This window comes from Choloepus didactylus, chromosome 12 (assembly GCF_015220235.1).
Source record: "Choloepus didactylus isolate mChoDid1 chromosome 12, mChoDid1.pri, whole genome shotgun sequence".
NCBI lineage: Eukaryota > Metazoa > Chordata > Mammalia > Pilosa > Megalonychidae > Choloepus > Choloepus didactylus.
Window position 1 is genome coordinate 14,401,543 of NC_051318.1, and position 17,033 is coordinate 14,418,575.

Consider the following 17,033-nt stretch of genomic DNA (forward strand, 5'->3'; position numbering starts at 1 on the left):
ACACAGCTGCATGAGTGAATTCCTATAACAAATCTCAATAGTCACATATCCCTTCGGTTGTGTTTCTTTGGAGAGTCCCAGTGCAGCCACTTTTGCTCATACTTTTGCTTCTGCCCAGGACACCCTTTCTCTCTGTGACTAAACTGTCCTTCCCTTCTTACCCTCCCACTGAATCCCGATATTCCCTTAAATTGGCCAAATTCATAATGACTCATCTTCCTTTGAGCCCACAGTCTGGTGCTTATACGTGTATTACAGTCAGCTTTGCTTTGATTCAATGTATCACACAGTAGAGAGCCCATGCACAGCAAAATAACCCAAAGGCATAAACAGAGAACCTGGATAAAATGAACCATTCCTCCTCTGTTTGCACAAAGGCTTACCACCCCCACCCCCAACCCCTCCCCGTTCAAACCGTGAGTATAACTTGATTCCCAACTCACCCTCTGAAGGCATGACTCTGAGCCTACTCTTAACTGAAACGCAATTTTAGCAAGACTATCCATCAGGTTTCAAATACACAACAAATTAGAAGCACCAAAGTAGAAGGGCAGGGGCTCAGGGGGATAGAAAATGCTAGAGGCATATGCACTGCTGGAAGACTAGACAGCAACCAATCAGTGGAATGACAAAAATAAAACCAAAGCGGACAACTCGCTATATAACAGCCGGAAGTTATCTGATGGAGCAGGGAATAGCCCCATGTTCCACTTTTCCTGCCCCTGCCTCAGAGAAAATCACCTAGAGCAGCCTGGGATTTTACAAATGTAATCATCAGTCTTCCTTAAAGATAAAATCGTGTTTAGCCTTCTTCTGTTTAAGGTACTAAAGATAAATAAGATAAATTAAAAAAGCACTTCTAAAACAGCTTAAAGAATTTGACACTTGAAGGGAAGTAATCAAATTAGCTAGAAAAATTTGCTTACGTGGAGCCCCTTCTCATTTATCTAGCCCAAGGGGTAATAAGACGCCACTTTAAAATTTTGCTGGAGAAAATAAACTAGCTAACATTAAACTTGTTCAAGAGTAAGGAAAATATATCAAACTTTTGTCCATGACAGCTCACAGCACAGTTTTCTTAACTGTAGCTCAAAGGATAAACAAGGTCAAATCAAACACTGTGCATTCTGTTAAAGCAATACCTTAAAGGAACTCTGAAAGAAAGCCACCGACATTTATTAATAAAGAAAACATGAAAATTCTAAGACTGTAGCAAGTATCTTGCAGTTTGACAACATCTATATCTAACATCTGAATCTAAGATTCCAGCTGGATGAAGCAGACACACACACACACACACACACAAACACACAGTTAGTCCATGACCTAGTCAATGGGCAATTCCCACTTACAGTGACCCACTTGTGTCTGAATGCTGTGAACACAGAGAAAGGGCTGGAGGCGAAAGGGATCCTGGCTTATAGGGGTGAGGGAAGAAGGTGGGGTAACACTAACATTTACTCTACTAGAACTAGAAAAATGAGTCAAATTTTTTCTTCCTGGGATACAATCAGTATAATCAATAATTAAGAGAGACTGATAATCATCAATAGAGGGCTATTATAAAGCATTAAAATAATTACCTTAATATACCCATCAAAATGGCTTAGGTTAGAAGAGGGCAGTTCAAACTTTAAGGCACATACAGATATCCTGGGGACCTTGTTAAAATGTCTATTCTAATTCAGTAATTCTGGGATGGGCCTGAGATGCTGTATTCCTAGTAAGTTCCCAAGAGAGGTCAATGCTGCCGGTCCAAGGTTCGTACTTTGAGTAGCAAGGGTTTAGGGTTGGTGCTGAAGAGGGAAGTGTGTTCAAATCTCCTATTTGAAGGCAATCTAGCTGAACGCTATAAGACGCAAGGGTCATCTGTTAGTAGGATGGGAGAAATTTTACATTCGCTGTACCAGGAAAAAGAATATCCATGGTGGGAGAAAGGAGTTTCCAGCGAAATAGTTGGCTTACCCATGTGAAACGTCACCCCCAAAAGATTCTCGATCAAACTGCACGTGCCAGCTTCTTAGCCAGTGCTGGTGATCACAGCAAGAAAATGAACTGACTGCACTTGAGTTCAGGGATTTAACAAGTCTCAGAGGCATATGAATTGGGAGGGACTGGCCATGAGAAAACCTTTCCTTGTGATTCATTCTGTTCTGTTTCTGCTTAAACATCTGGTAGACCAGTGTTTCCTGAAACTGGGTGACAGGAGAATAAGGTAGGGGTCTGCCAAAATCTGCCCATCCATCCTTTCAACAGATATTTTCTGAGTCCCAACCCTGTGCCGGGTCCTGTCCAAGACACCGGGAATACTGCAGGGAACCAAATGGTCCAAAAAGCCTCCATTCTAGAGGAGTGATGAGATTTAAAAGAAATAAATGAAACACAGAACAGGATAGATGGTAACTAGGTCAGTTTGAAACCATTATGGACCCCCAGAAGAGCCATGATCTTTCAAACGAATCTTGTTTGGTAGAACATTTTGATTGAGTGTTTCTATAGAGATGTGACTCACCCAACTGTGGGTGAGGCCTCTGATTAAATTATTTCCATGGAGATGTGACCTCACCCATCTAGTGATTAGTTCACTGGAGTCCTTTAAGAGAAGCCGAGAGAGACATTTTGGAGAGATGCTAACAGCCGACACAGACACGTGGAGACACGGGGAGATGCAGACAGAAGGACATTTGGAGATGCTAAGCTAAGAGATGAAGCCCAGAGTTTGTCCCAGAGAAGCTAAGACAGGACCCTCAGATGCTTGGAGAGAAATGCCCTGGGAGAACAAGTACAGATACACAGAAGCTGAGAGAGAAAAGCGGAGAGAGCGAGAGAAGCCCAGAGAACATTTTGGAGAAAGCCGTTTTTTAAAATTCAGTTTTATTGAGGTATATTCACATATCATACAATCATCCATGATGTACAATCAGCCGTTCACAGTACCATCATATAGTTGTGCATTCATCATCTCAATCTATTTTTTGAACATTTTCCTTGCACCCAAAAAAGTAAAAATAAGAATAAAAAATAAAAGTAAAAAAAGAACACCCAAATCATCCTCCCCACCCTATTTTCATTTAGTTTTTTGTCCCCATTTTTCTACTCATCCATCCATACACTGGATAAAGGGAATGTGATCCACAAGGCTTTCACAATCACACTGTCACCCCTTGTAAGCTACACTGCTATACAATTGTCTTCAAGAGTCAAGGCTACTGGGTTGCAGTTTGATAGTGGAGAAAGCCATTTTGAAACCAGAACCGGGAGTAAAGAACCAGCAGACACCATCCACATGTCTTCCCAGCTGACAGAGGTGTTCTGGGCACCATCGGCCTTTCTTCAGTGAAGGTATCCTCGTGTACATGCTTTAGTTTGGACACTTATGGCCTTTTAACTGTAAATTTGTAACCTAATAAATCCTCTTTATAAAAGCCAATCCATTTCCGGTATTTTGCATAATGGCAGTTCTAGCAAACTGGAACAATGACAAAGACCATGGAGGAAAGCAGCCCAGGGAAGGGGAATACAGAGTTTTCCTGGGCTGAAAACTCCCTTTTTTTTCAACACTCACCTAGAATTCTGTGAAAACAGTATGTTGCTCAGTTTGAAAACTGAATGAAATACCACTTTCATTGACTCCTATGGTGTTTTCCTGGGCTGAAAACCCACTTTTTTAAAAACACTCACCCAGTGTGGAAGGGTGGGAGATGGTATTAATTTCAACAGAATGATCAGAGAATGTTTCACTGCGAAGGTAACATTTGAGCTACGCCCTGAAGGAAGTAAAGAAGCAGGAAGAAGTCACATTGGTATATAGAGCGGAAACTTTGCAGAAAGAAGGAACATCAAGAGCAAATTCCCTGAGGTGGGAGAGGCCCTGTTGTGCCTCCAACAGGAGGCCAAGGTGGGTGGAATTAATGTGGAGACCTACAAAGAGAAATAAAGTCAAAGACTCACTTGGGGCCTTATAGCTCAAGTCCATACTCTGACCTTTTCTCTTCAGGGGGTGGGAAGCTTCTGGAGGATTCCAAAGTCAGGAAAAGGATCTGACAAGAATACCAATTTGCAAGTCCCTCCTCTGGAGATTCTGATTCAGCAGAGGTGGAACTTGGTTACATGTAAGTTGGAAATGGACACTCTTCTCTTGAAAGTTCTTATGATCTGGCAAGTATGGGAAACAACCCATTAGAAAATAGGGCCCGGCCAAAATACGGGTCCAGGGCTACCCAACCACCACAAATCACCAAGCACTAGAGAAGTCTGATCTCCAGAAGAGAGAGGAAGGCAAGAACCCATAGATAATGTCTGAGCATGATTTTTCAGCTATGGGAAAATCAAAGCTGGCCACTGCACTCTAGAGGTGAATCTAAAACTCAGTAGCTGCTCAAAGTGTAACTTCCCCTCTAAGGCAAGCCTCCAGAAACCCAGAAACCAAGCTAGCTTAACACTCCTCTTCAAAAACATGAGCAGTAAAGGCACATTAAGGTTTAAAACCAGCCCAAACCAATCACCTTATTCCTACATTATATGTATGAGTCCAATGTCCAGTGTGTTTGATATTTACTGGAAGAATTGAAGGACCCTTTAAACTTCCCCAGGAGAAGCTTCCCAGCTCCCTGGAAGACTCCATTCACCTGTCACCTCTCAAAATTCACTCAGAATGAGGTCTGGATTATTGGGACTTGAAGGCAGGAAGATAACACTACATGTCCTGAGAAGGCTGTTCATATCTTTATAAACAGGTAAACTCATGTATACTCTAAAATGTATTACACCAACTGAGAGGAAAGAGCAAGGGCACCTGAGACCACCAGACACAAAGGCACCTGTCCATCTCCTTGATGGTGGGTGCTGCCTGCATGCATGGGGTCAGCCAAGAGGGCAATCCAGTGGACAGCAAAGCCTGTGACCCACCACACTTGCATGATCTCCTGATGCTCTGCCAGCTCCCTCCCAAATTATATTCTGGAAATCTCCTTGTTCTGGTTTGGTAATGCTGTCATTACGCAAAATACCAGAAATGGATTGGCTTTTATGAAAGGGGTTTATTTGGTTACAAAGTTATAGTCCTAAGGCCATAAAAGTGTCCAAACAAAGGCATCAACAATAGGGTACCTTCACTGAAGAACATCTATGGTATCCAGAAAACCTCCATCAGCTAGGAAGGCACAGGCATGTGGCTGGTGTCTGCTCCAGGGTTCTGGTTTCAAAATGTCTTTCTCCCAGGATGTTTCTCTCTAGACATCTGGGGGTGTCCTCTTAGTTTCTCCCAGGCAAACTCCAGACTAGCAAAAGTCTACCTTCAATGGCTGTCTCCAAAATGTCTCTCTTGGCTGCTCTCCAAAATGTCGCTCTCAGCTGCTCCGAAGTCCTTCTGTCTGAGCTCTTTTATAGGACTCCAGTGATTAAATCAAGACCCACCCTGAATGGGCAGGGTCCATGTCTCCATGGAAATAATTCAAACATTTCACCCACAGTTGGGTGGGTCTCATCTCCAAGGAAACAATCTAATCCAAAGATTCCAACCTAATCAACACTAACACATCTGGCCCCCACAAGACTTCATTAAAGAACATGGCAATTTGGGGGGACATAATACATCCAAACTAGCACACTCCTCAAATCAAAGATTACCTTAACAATGCTACCATCAATAAAAAGAAGCAACAAACGTTTGTCAGGAAAACACTTGTCTAAAGGCAAGTACAGAACTAGTCACAATTCAGTTCTGATTCTACCCCAACCCCAAGAGAAAAAGAAAATGGATCAAGGTATAAACTCTAAGGCCATGATATATTGCATTTAATTATATCTTTATCTCTTCACTCAGAATTCAATATATTTTTTCCAAAGAGAGGGTAATAAACCCTATCAAAAGGAAAGACATATGGCTATCCTGGGCGCTGGCATGCTGCAAATGAAATAAGGCACGACTAGACTCTGATATCACATTATCAAAAGAGAAGCACCTAAATCCCTCCTGTTCACACTCCCCAAGCCTCAGCTCTCAGTCAAGAAGGCAGTGATACTGGCTGGAAGGAGAGGACATGGCTAGTTAAAAAGGACACTTCCCAAGCAGACAGAGTTCAGGAACTGTAATAATGAGCAATATCTGAGAGGGAAGCGAGGCTGACACAGGCAAACTGGGAGATTAGCAGAAGGTTAAGGGATTAATACATAGGATCCACTGGTATGCAACAGACAAAAGTTCAATTTAGGTCCAGACATGAAGAAAAATATGTCAGTTCTTTGTGTTGCAGAGTAGAGGGAGTTTACAGATATCAAAAACTCGAGTCAAGCTATAATATTTTTATTACTCTGAATTTCTCACATAATGGCCAAACTTTATTCAAATGTTAATTCTAAATGAAATTTTTCTAAGTTATTTTATTATGCATATGAAAAAATGCACAATGTCTTTTTCATAGAGTGAATACATCCACATAGTCATCTCACTGAATTTAACATTTAGAAATGAGGAAATTAAGTCCTTATGTGTAGGATTCTAACAGCAGTGAAGGTACAATCTAAAGGACACCTGGCTTCTGATTCACAATTGTAAAATGGACACACATTCATCACCTCCACCCACGAGACACCACTAAAAGAGGAGAACAGAATTTCAAAATATAGTCAACTCACATTATTCACGGTAGTCGTGGTCTATAAAATCACTGTAAATGCTAAATGAGGGAATATGGAACCATTGCTTCTAGGGGAAGTCCAGGGTCAGGCTCCTGCCAGCCCCTATTCACAACATTTTTGTCAACCGATCAATGAACAACCTTGTTTTATCAAAGTGTATTTCTGTTTAAAGACGTCTTATGTAGTATATATCATTGATTCTGTAACACTGAATTCATAGCCCACAGCACTCATGCCTGAATGAAGCTTATCTAATGCACGTATCTTCTCCAAATGGCACATCACAGCCTTCTTGCATTTGGAAACACTGGACAGCACTTCAGCACTACACTTGAGGACATTTTAAACAACAAAATCACCAACAAAAAGCATAAAAGCAAGAAAAACAGGCATTAAATATACCATGGGAAGGACACTTGCTTACAGTCTGCGAGCAGAAATAAGAAGGCAGAGTGTTGCACTGTTTGACCTCTGCTGGGATCATGCCCATCAGGAGACTCAAATTCTTCACTGCTCTGTGCATATCCATGAATGGACTACAAAAGACCCCCAAGAACTGATTTTGCATTACAAATAAATCTTAGCAAGTAGGCGAATTCACAAATATGGAATCTGCAAATAATGAGAATCAATTATAGATATTTTCAAAAATAGGAAAGGAATCAGCAGCAAAGGAGTGTTTTCTGAAACAGACTCCTTTCTCTTTTTTGGCAAGAAAGGTGTCTGCATGTCTCCAAAGTGCTTTCTGAGTATGACTTTGTGATGGCTTGAAGCTGTCATGCACCCCAGAAAAGGCCATTTTTAATCCATTCCTGTGGGTCCATTGTAGGTGGGACCTTTTGACTAGGTTATTTCAGTTGAGATGTGACCTGCCCCATTCAAGGTGGGTCTTAATCCCCTTACTATATCCTTTATAAGTGGATAAAAGACACATAGAGAAAGCCCAGAGAGCTCAGAGAAGCCCCAGAGAAGTTGAGAGAGAAATTAAGAGAAGCTTATAGAGAAAAACCTGGGAGGAGCTAAGAGACAACCCACAGAAGGTCAGAGAGGAGGCCGCTGGAACCAGAAGCTGAAAGTAACGAAACCCAAGAGTGAAGGATCAGCAGACTCCGGCCATGTGCCTTCCAATTGACAGAGGAGCCCTAGATGCCAGCAGTCTGTCTTCAGAGTCCAAGTATCATCCTGTTGACGCCATGGTTGGACATTTTCATGGCCTAGGAACCGTAAATTGTAAGTTAACAAAGCCCCATTATAAAAACTAACCCATTCTGGTATATTGCATTCCAGGAGCTTTAGCAAACCAAAACAGACCTGCAGCAGGAGAGGAACCACAGAGGGGGACTGTAGTCTTAGGAAAGGGAAGCCAGGTCCTTTTCCAGAACTGTTTTCTAAGGAGATACTTTGATCCATTTTTAAGGAGTAATGGAGTTCTCAGAAGGGGGCACAGCCTGAGTGTGTCAGGGGGGGCACAGGGACAGGAGCAAGCTGCTTCGGCCTGCAAAACTGAGATGGAAAGGGGTTTGACACAAGCGTGGAAATCAAAGAAAAGTCTATAGACAGAGGTGTTGGCCAGGAGAAACTCCAGGGGACAAATTCTAAAGAGCTAAAAGCAAAATACTAAATAAATGAAACATTATTCCTCTCCCACAGCTAGAAGGTTACACTGATGGCCAAACAACCAAAGATTAATACCTGGGGCAAGCATATAAACCTCACAGGAACTAAAAAAAAACAAACAAACAACAACTCCATATACTCATGTTTAAAGCCAGAAGTGAAGCTGGAGATCTGACCCATTCTCACAGAGCATCCCATCAGCCTTCTCTCCTAGTACTTTGGAAAATTACCATGTATGTATAGAAAGTCCCCAGTATGAAAAAGAAATTCCAAAATGAAAACACAAGAAAGGGAGAATGGAGGCAACAGACAGTGCAGGAAACTTTAAAAGAATACTTTAAAAATGCTAATATCCTCAGTTATAAGAAGATAATACATCCATTAATCAAGAATAAGATGCTGTTTTTAAAAGTTAACAGAATAAAAGAACTACTGGCAATTAGAAGTATGATATCCTAGCTAAAAATTGCAATAAAGAAGAGAGAAATAAAAAGTAGACTCAAATAAAAGATTTAAAAAAAAGAGATTTATTGGAATACCAACATGAGAGCCAATAACCAACCACTATGAGTCCCACAAAAACCAGAGAAAAAGAATATTAAAAAATTATATAAGAAAATTACCCAGAACTCTAAGAAATGAGGTTTTTGATTGAAAGGGCTCACCAAATACCCAAAAGAATAAAAGACACATAACCAAAGATTTAAAAAAAAAAAAAAAAAACCAAGATCATAAAAGAGCTTATTTATAAAGGGAAAAAAGTCAGCATGGCATTGAATTTAACAGAAACATAGAAAACTAGAACAACACTTTAGACTTCTATACCCAGCCAAGCTTTCATACACTCAACTATAGTTTACATGTAAGCTTGCATAAAAGCTACTGTCAAGTGTGCTTCAATGAAACTAAAGAGTAATCCAAGAAAGAGAGAGAAAAAAACTGTAACCAAAAACCAATGAAGCCAATTCAAAAAGGAATAAAGCAAATTTCTGGGATGATCACTTTACAACACACTCAGAGAACAACCAGTCTACCTCAGAAAGAGGTCTCTAGGGGGGAAATAGTGGAACTGAGAGATTATTTTGAATTATAGAGTGGTTGCATAACATAAATACATATTGATCTGATGGAAAAATAAGGGTTTATATGTAAAAAAAAAATGTTCAAGAGAAAAAATGAGGCAGGAAAAGCAAGTTCTACTGGAAAAGAAGCAAACCTGAGTACACTATTACACTACTTGGCCTTGAAGCAAATAAGTTAAATCTTTTATCTCTAAGAGAATTCAGAGAGATCATTTCTAAACTTAATTTAGAAATACGGAGAAAGCCAACAAGAATTAAAAACAGAAAGAGTACATATTGGTTGCCTTTGGTGGAAGAAGAACAGGGTGAGAGAGGTAGAGCTGGACACTTGATTTCCATGATGAGAACTTCCTTACTATTTGAACTTTTAACCATGTCCATATATTATTTTAATAGCAATTTAATATTTTTAAAGAAATAAATAGCATCCAGATATAACTGTCAAGGGGCAGCCGGCTCTTTTAGCTAACTTCAGGTATGGTCATACATGGGAAGCTGTATTTTAGAACATAAATTAGGCTAAAGACCTGATTTATTCTTATATGACTTCCCGCCACAAAAAGATACAGGAACCACCCATATCTGATATTACCCCCTCAGTCACTTCCTTCAGCCAGTGATCACAGAGAAAAGGAAGAGAAATTCTAACCTGTTCCATGAAGAGCCTAACAAGAAACAAACATGAGTGCAGCACACAGAGCACATTTCTAAGCACAGGCATCCTTCTGACTGAGTAGACTGGCTTTCAGAACAAGAGGGGTCTTTACTTTATAACTCAGCCCACAGGGAAAATGAGAGTAAAGTTCTCTCTTGAATGGAAATCACTTTATTCTGCAAAGTATTAGCTCTTATTAAGTTCTCTTGCATCATTTAATCCTCAGCCAAATTCCTAGAACATGGTTCTTTCTTCTTTCCACCAAACCACATCCTTCTCCTGTCAGCCAGCAGCCCAAGGGGTGATCTTCTCTGGCCAGCTTTCCCCTATTTATGTCTGCTCAATGCACAATCTGTAATCTATCCATTCATCTCAATGCTGTGTGCGTGTGTTAAAGCAATTTCTTCTCCTCTTATACAGTGAGCTCTAAGCTGGCCACATCAAATATTTACTGTCTTCTCCTTACCCCCTCTAAGTGCCCTGCAGGCTGCAAATGCTCACAGCACATCTCAGTTCCGACAGCACAGTGCCCCCTGCTGGCCAGCCATCATAACTGTATTTTCTGCCATATCGTCAACACTGGAGCTGCAGGTGAAGCTCAAGGCTCTCAGCAAAGGTCTGGCAAACTCGGACCCAGGTTCAATGGGGCCCAGATACAACTTGAATACAATACGTATACAATTTGGGGGTCTCGATTTAAGAAAAATACAAAACTACAAAAACAAAATTGGGCACAAAAGCAAATGTTTATTTAGAATAAGAAAAGAATCACAATATAACACGTTTATAAAGCTGAAAAATACTACAGCACAATACCCAGAAAATGTAGGAATCTTATTAACTGTCAAGTATTCTGTAATACTTTTCTCCTCACATTTTTAAAGTCATTTGCTTAGATCACCTCTTTCACAACTTTGCAATTTTTTTACTAGAAAGAATGAAAAGTAAATGGGACATTATGCCATTTTCTGAATTTTCTTCTCACTCAACACTGCAAAATCCTTCCAACTCGGTGATGTAGCTCGAATTCAGTCATAATATTTCAGAATTTGTTCACCCATTCTGCTATGTTGGGCACAGTAAATTCAGAGTAAATTCTAGCAATGGTTGATCAATTATTTTCATTTGGTAAAGCTTCTTTCAGCATCCACAATTCATGAAGAGAAACTTTAAAATTTTTTTTAGTTTGAAATAATTTCAAACTTACAGGACAGTTGTAAAAATAATACCAACCCCATACAGAGAGCTCCAACATACCTACCCACTCAGGTGCTAAGTTCCACCATTTTGCCACATTTGCCATATCCTATCTATCTATCTGTCTGTCTGTCTGTCTATTTTCTAAACATTTGGAAGTAAGTTGTTTACATCATTGCAATTTGAACATCTAGTATTTTATGTACATTTCCTAAGAACAGGGATATAAAATGGAAGAATTTCTGCAGACTAGCTTCTGGCTCCCTACATTTCACACATTGTGCCTCTAAAATCACTCACATACTTGGAGTGTAATGGGTCACACTGACATTTTGATGCTTCTAATCCTGAATCTTCGCATCACAGCCCCAGGTGCTGTCGTGGGCAACGGGACACTATCTGGTACTTATTCCTAGCCTGGGACAGTTTAGAATAACCTATCTATTCACAAAAGTGACTGCACACCACATAAACATATCCCTAAGCTCAAACTCAATGTTATTTCCAGCTCAACTTTCCCTTCCCCAGATCCCCAAAATGCCATTCCTACATTAGTTAATAGGAAAGGAAATGTGACAGAAGGGAAATCTGGGTGAAAAGAGACAGCATCTTAACCAATCAAGGTTAAAATATATTTCTTAAGTTAAACAAAAAATACTTGGCCATCTAAACATACTGTAGGGTCCCTCCCGGGGTTTCGAGATGAGCAGATGCAAGTGAAGGGACCTCAAGCTTAAGTTCCATTAGCTGCAAGTAAATCTGCATGATCTAATTATGTAAGTGACCTGCAATATTTTAATAACAATGTATATGGCCTCCCACAATTTTCTTCAAGCTTATATAATCTTATAGGGATGTGCATATGTACCCACACATATAATACAGTGTTACCAATATTCCACAAAAATGGGACATTATGACATTTTCTGAATCATCTTCTCACTCAACATTGCAAAATCCCTCCAACTCAGTGGTGTAGCTCTAATTCATTCATAGTATTTCAGGATTTGTTCACCCATTCTGCTAGGTTTGGCATTCATTGTATTTCCAAATGTTTTATACTATAAAACATGTTATAATGGGTATCCATGTTCATATATGTCCATGAATACTGGTGATTTTATTTCCGTGAGATAAATTACCTGGAGTGGGATTAATGAGTCTACAGATCATGGGGCTTTTTTTTAATTATTAACTAAAGTCCACACTTTATTTAGATTTCCTTAGTTTTTGTCTACTGTCCTTTTTCTGTTCCAAAAGGATCATATATTTCTAATTTAAATAGACAGCAGATTACATTCCAAAAGCATTTTAAAACCTCATCATTCTACCAGCAAGGTAGGGGAATATTCTTTATCTCCACATCCCTGCCAGTAAAAGGTACTAGCAGTCTTTTTACAGTACTTAGGTCAAGTAATATTTCATTGTTAGGTTAAATTGCATTTCCTTGAGTATTAACAAAGTTGAACATATTTTCATACATTTGTGGCCACATGGCTTTGTTCCATCATCACCTCCTCACATACTTTGCCTATTTTCCCATTGGTTTGTCGGTCTTTTCAGTGTCCATTTGTACAAATTCTTGGGATTCTCTAAATATTAATTCTAATTTACATTAAACCATTTTCTAGATCACGCATTGGTATATTGAGTTTATTTATGGTAACTTTGACATACAAAGAAATATCAAACAATAAATGTTATAGCACCTTGGTTTCATATTAAGAAATTCTTCCCCATCCTTCAATTGTAAATGTAATCTCCAGGATTTTCTTTGTAGATTTTTTAAAATGTCAGGCTTTAAATTCTGCAATCAGAATGTATTTTTATATACGATATAGTATGGGGTCCAATTTTGTCTGCATCCTGATAGATAGCCATATTATTTAATAAACAGTACCAGAACAATTATCCATTCAACTGAGATATCACTTTATCATACATTGGCATTTATTTAGTTTCATGGATACCTCTGTCAATTCCTATGCCCATGGATTGATTTTATTACAGTAGCTTCAAATATGTTCTGACTCTTGGTAAGGCAAGTTGTCCCTTGATACTCTTTCTTTTCCAAACTGTTCTTGGTAATATATATATATATATATAAAATCTCCAAGTTCTCAATGGGAAACTAACACCACAAATTAAAAACAATAGTAAGGGAAGAACATTTATTCCTATGTCTGTTAAAAAAAATGGTTATTGCAGATTCAGATATGATCAGTTGATGGATTAATACAGAGAACATGGTTTCATCCTAAGCACCTCTAAAGATTTTTTATGTCACCCACATATATGCTTTATACCGAAGTATACAAACTCCTTCATTTTTAGGTAAAGATTTGGCTTCTTGAAATGTTTGTCACCATTTTAGGGTTATACACTTGCAATTTTTCTAGAGGAAGTTTTACATTATGATTAACAATTCCAATTAACAATGCTTTTATAAATAGAATATGGGGAATGGAACTCAGAATGAGCTAGTCACAAAATGGCCACATGACTGTGGCAATAATCAAAACAAAAAGTCATTAACTCAAGACTGTACAATATTTCAGACAATTTTTCAATGCTTTAGATTTTCAACTGAAAAGCAGACTCTATCTCATTAATAAGACAAAAAAAAAAAAAACAAACCTGAAAGGCAAACAATTTAAGATGCAAGTGAATTCTTAGAAAATGAGCAGATATTTTGGTTAGAAAAAAGTGTTTTTACTCAGAAACTGGGGTGGAGTGGGGGGGCTGTGTGTGTGATTTTTCCTCACATAACAAGAATTCCAGAGGGAGGCAATCTGGAGCCGAGGCAGCAGCTCCCCACATGTCGATACCCTCAGCATCTTTTCTCTCCCTACTCCCAACCTCATGTTTGGCTGCTCCCTCTTCAGATTTGTGGCTATGTTCCAGATAGGAAGAAGGAAAACCAAAAGTTCTGCACCTGTATCAGGGAAGTGGAGCTTCTCCAAAGACCCTCAGTTTATATCTCATTGGCTAGAACTGTATCTCACAGCCATTACTAGTTTCAGTTACATTTCACTGGGCACAACTGTAACAAAATTGGCAGGTGTTATCTGGCCTACTGCCTTTTTCCGGGGATAAGCAAATGTCCTAGACCTGGACAACTTGTCTCAGATTTGTGGTAGGTCTGCCAGGTGGTACACAGCCCCCAGTCCACCCCCAATGAATGAGTCAACATGGGTTGAGGCTCAGAGTTGAATCCAGACTGCCCTACACATTGCTTAGTTTAGGGAAGAGCTAAATTAGTAATGGGTTGTGTTTGGAGCACGGCAAAAATAATTATGCACCCATTTTTAGCAACCATACAATGAATGATCGAACATGGGAAGAAACTTGTCATCACCCTTCAAATGAGCCTCTAGGAACCAGAAAATAACCAACTTCCAGCAATGAGAGCAGGAAGGATTCTGGGAATCATACATAGATAGTATTGATGATAGATACAGAATCGAAAATTATTTTCCTTTATAGTTAACACTTAAAGTAATTTTCCTTTATAGTAAACACTTTGCAAGTATTTATTAGATCTACTGTCCTCAGAGTTACATAAAGGAGAGGAATATGGCAAGCTGGTTTCTAATCCAACTCCAGTACATATTTGTGATTTGACCCCTCTCTGTCTCTTATTTCTGCACTTGTAAGTGGAGACCCTTTTTTCCTTTCTGTGACACCAGTTTTGTGAAATTTGGCTAATTTATAACTTTAGGGCAAGAAAGAACATCTGTGCAGAGAATATAAAGGAAGACTAGAGGATGTCTGATTTTACAACATGAAGGCATAACAGAACAGCAGGAGTGGCTGACAAGGGTTCTGGAAGGAAAACAAAGGGACATCCTCTCACCATGAATGACGCCCTGAGACCTGAGAAGCTAAGAGTTGAGGAAGCTTATGTTGCAGAAAAAGTTTCTCTAGATCAGAAGCACTGAAAACAAAAAAAGCAAAGAGCAGAGGATCAACTAAGAAGTTAAAGTAATATCAGACTGCATTTTAAGAAGTTTTGAAGGTAGCAAAATTATATGTGTGAAGGTGTCTTTAACACGTATAACCAGTTATATACAGGCAAAATGGCAAAACGGTTTCACTATTTAGACTTTATACCTAATACCAGACATTAAGGTACATGACAGATACCTGGGAGGAAAATAATGATCTTACAAGGAAAAATAAATCAAAAAATTTTATACAGTTTGGAGAAAAGAAACTGGAGGAAAGAGGAAAGATCTTATAAGTCAAGTGCTCTCAGAAAGAGAGAGTTAACAGTCAGTTCCAATGATGAGAAAACAGCTGTGACAAAAATATATGTATCATAGCTAACAAACCTAGAAAAAATAAGTTTTATGATCTGCGACCTTGCGATCAGGGCCAAAGCAGCGGATTTCACAGCCATCTAATCCAATCATTCGAAAACCCAAGACACACCCCTTCTTGCTAAAGTGTCCACCACCAGGATGTTACTTCACAGAAGCAAAAGAGCTTAATTTCCTCAGTAACTAAACACTAACTGTTGAGCTTCATTAAAATCACAATTCTGACAATACAGACCAACGTCAATAGTGACAGATGCGCAAGCCTGCTGACCCGAGCAAGGGTTTTAGACATAATGAGAACAATTGTTTGGCTTATGGACATACCCTTACTAACAAAGGGACCAAAGATAATTATATGTGACCTTTCTCACCACACTGTACAGTGACTTGGTCTGCACATAATATACTAAAAGAAAAGAAACAGAAAAATTTATTCTTAATCCCCTATAATAACTTCCAACAAGCATATGAAACAGGTGTCATACTAAGAGTTTGAAAAGAATAGAGTACCGTTCTGCTCTACCTTTTCAAAACTCTATACCAATCCATGAATCATTCTACAAAAGATCTAATCCTCATCCCTTTTAGACACACAAAGCTGACAGAAGTCAACCCAAAACCTGACTGGGGAGTGGGGGGATAGAGACACTAAAAGTAATTATGAATAACATCCCATTGGCATGAGTATGAGGTATGAGGCAAAGGAGACAGCAAAATCCCCACCAGATGCCTTCAAAACCTGCCTTACAACATATAACATACCTGCGTACACAAGGTGATCACCTTCTCTTACAATGGCCCGAGGGATTCAGACATGGGAAGTTACTTTGAACCGTTTCAGTAATCATTATCGAGGGAAAATCTCAATATCCTATTTGAGATGTTTTTAAAGGCCTTGCACTACTGCACTTGGCTGTGCCCCCACCTTGATCTCGACAGTACTCTGCTCTCTGCAAGGAGCCCTTGACTAGGTTATGAGCTGCCCAGAGCAACGCCACAGAGTCTGGCTGAGCTATGCACTATCTCATTGCAGTGCTTTGGGTAAATCTCTGCTTCACTCCTCCTCTGTTTCAACTATGCATGAAGGGGCATGGTGAGGTCAGACGGTATCTTGTGTCAGTGACTTCAGAGAGGTCCTTCCACCCACACGGTGCTCGGAGCCCAGCCCTGTCATCCGTGACACCTGCCGCTGCTTAAACACCTCCAGTGACAGGACACTCGCCTTCCAAAGCAGCCCTCACCCCCACCGCAACCTGCACTGCCCTCACCTTCTGAACACTTGGGGACTCTCCTCCAAGCTAAGAATCAAACAAAAACCTCACCTCTCAAGCTCCCCAACAATTCCTCTTTAAATGTAATTGCAAAACAATATCCATGAAACACCTAATAGGTCTGAACACTAGTGTGTTAGATGCCAAGAATACAAGGCTGATCTCAGGAAACTGAGAAACCAGACAGTTGAGATGGCAATTATACTACAGAACCATAAGCAGAACAACCAACCGCAAGAAGCACTGGATA

At 39.6% G+C, this 17,033-nt stretch overlaps 1 protein-coding gene across 1 annotated transcript in view; it reads right to left on the bottom strand.

Annotated features, from left to right (window-relative positions):
* ATP8A2 (ATPase phospholipid transporting 8A2) overlaps positions 1-17,033 on the bottom strand; it is a 505,799-nt gene that overhangs the window by 465,606 nt on the left and 23,160 nt on the right. The window lies entirely within an intron of this gene.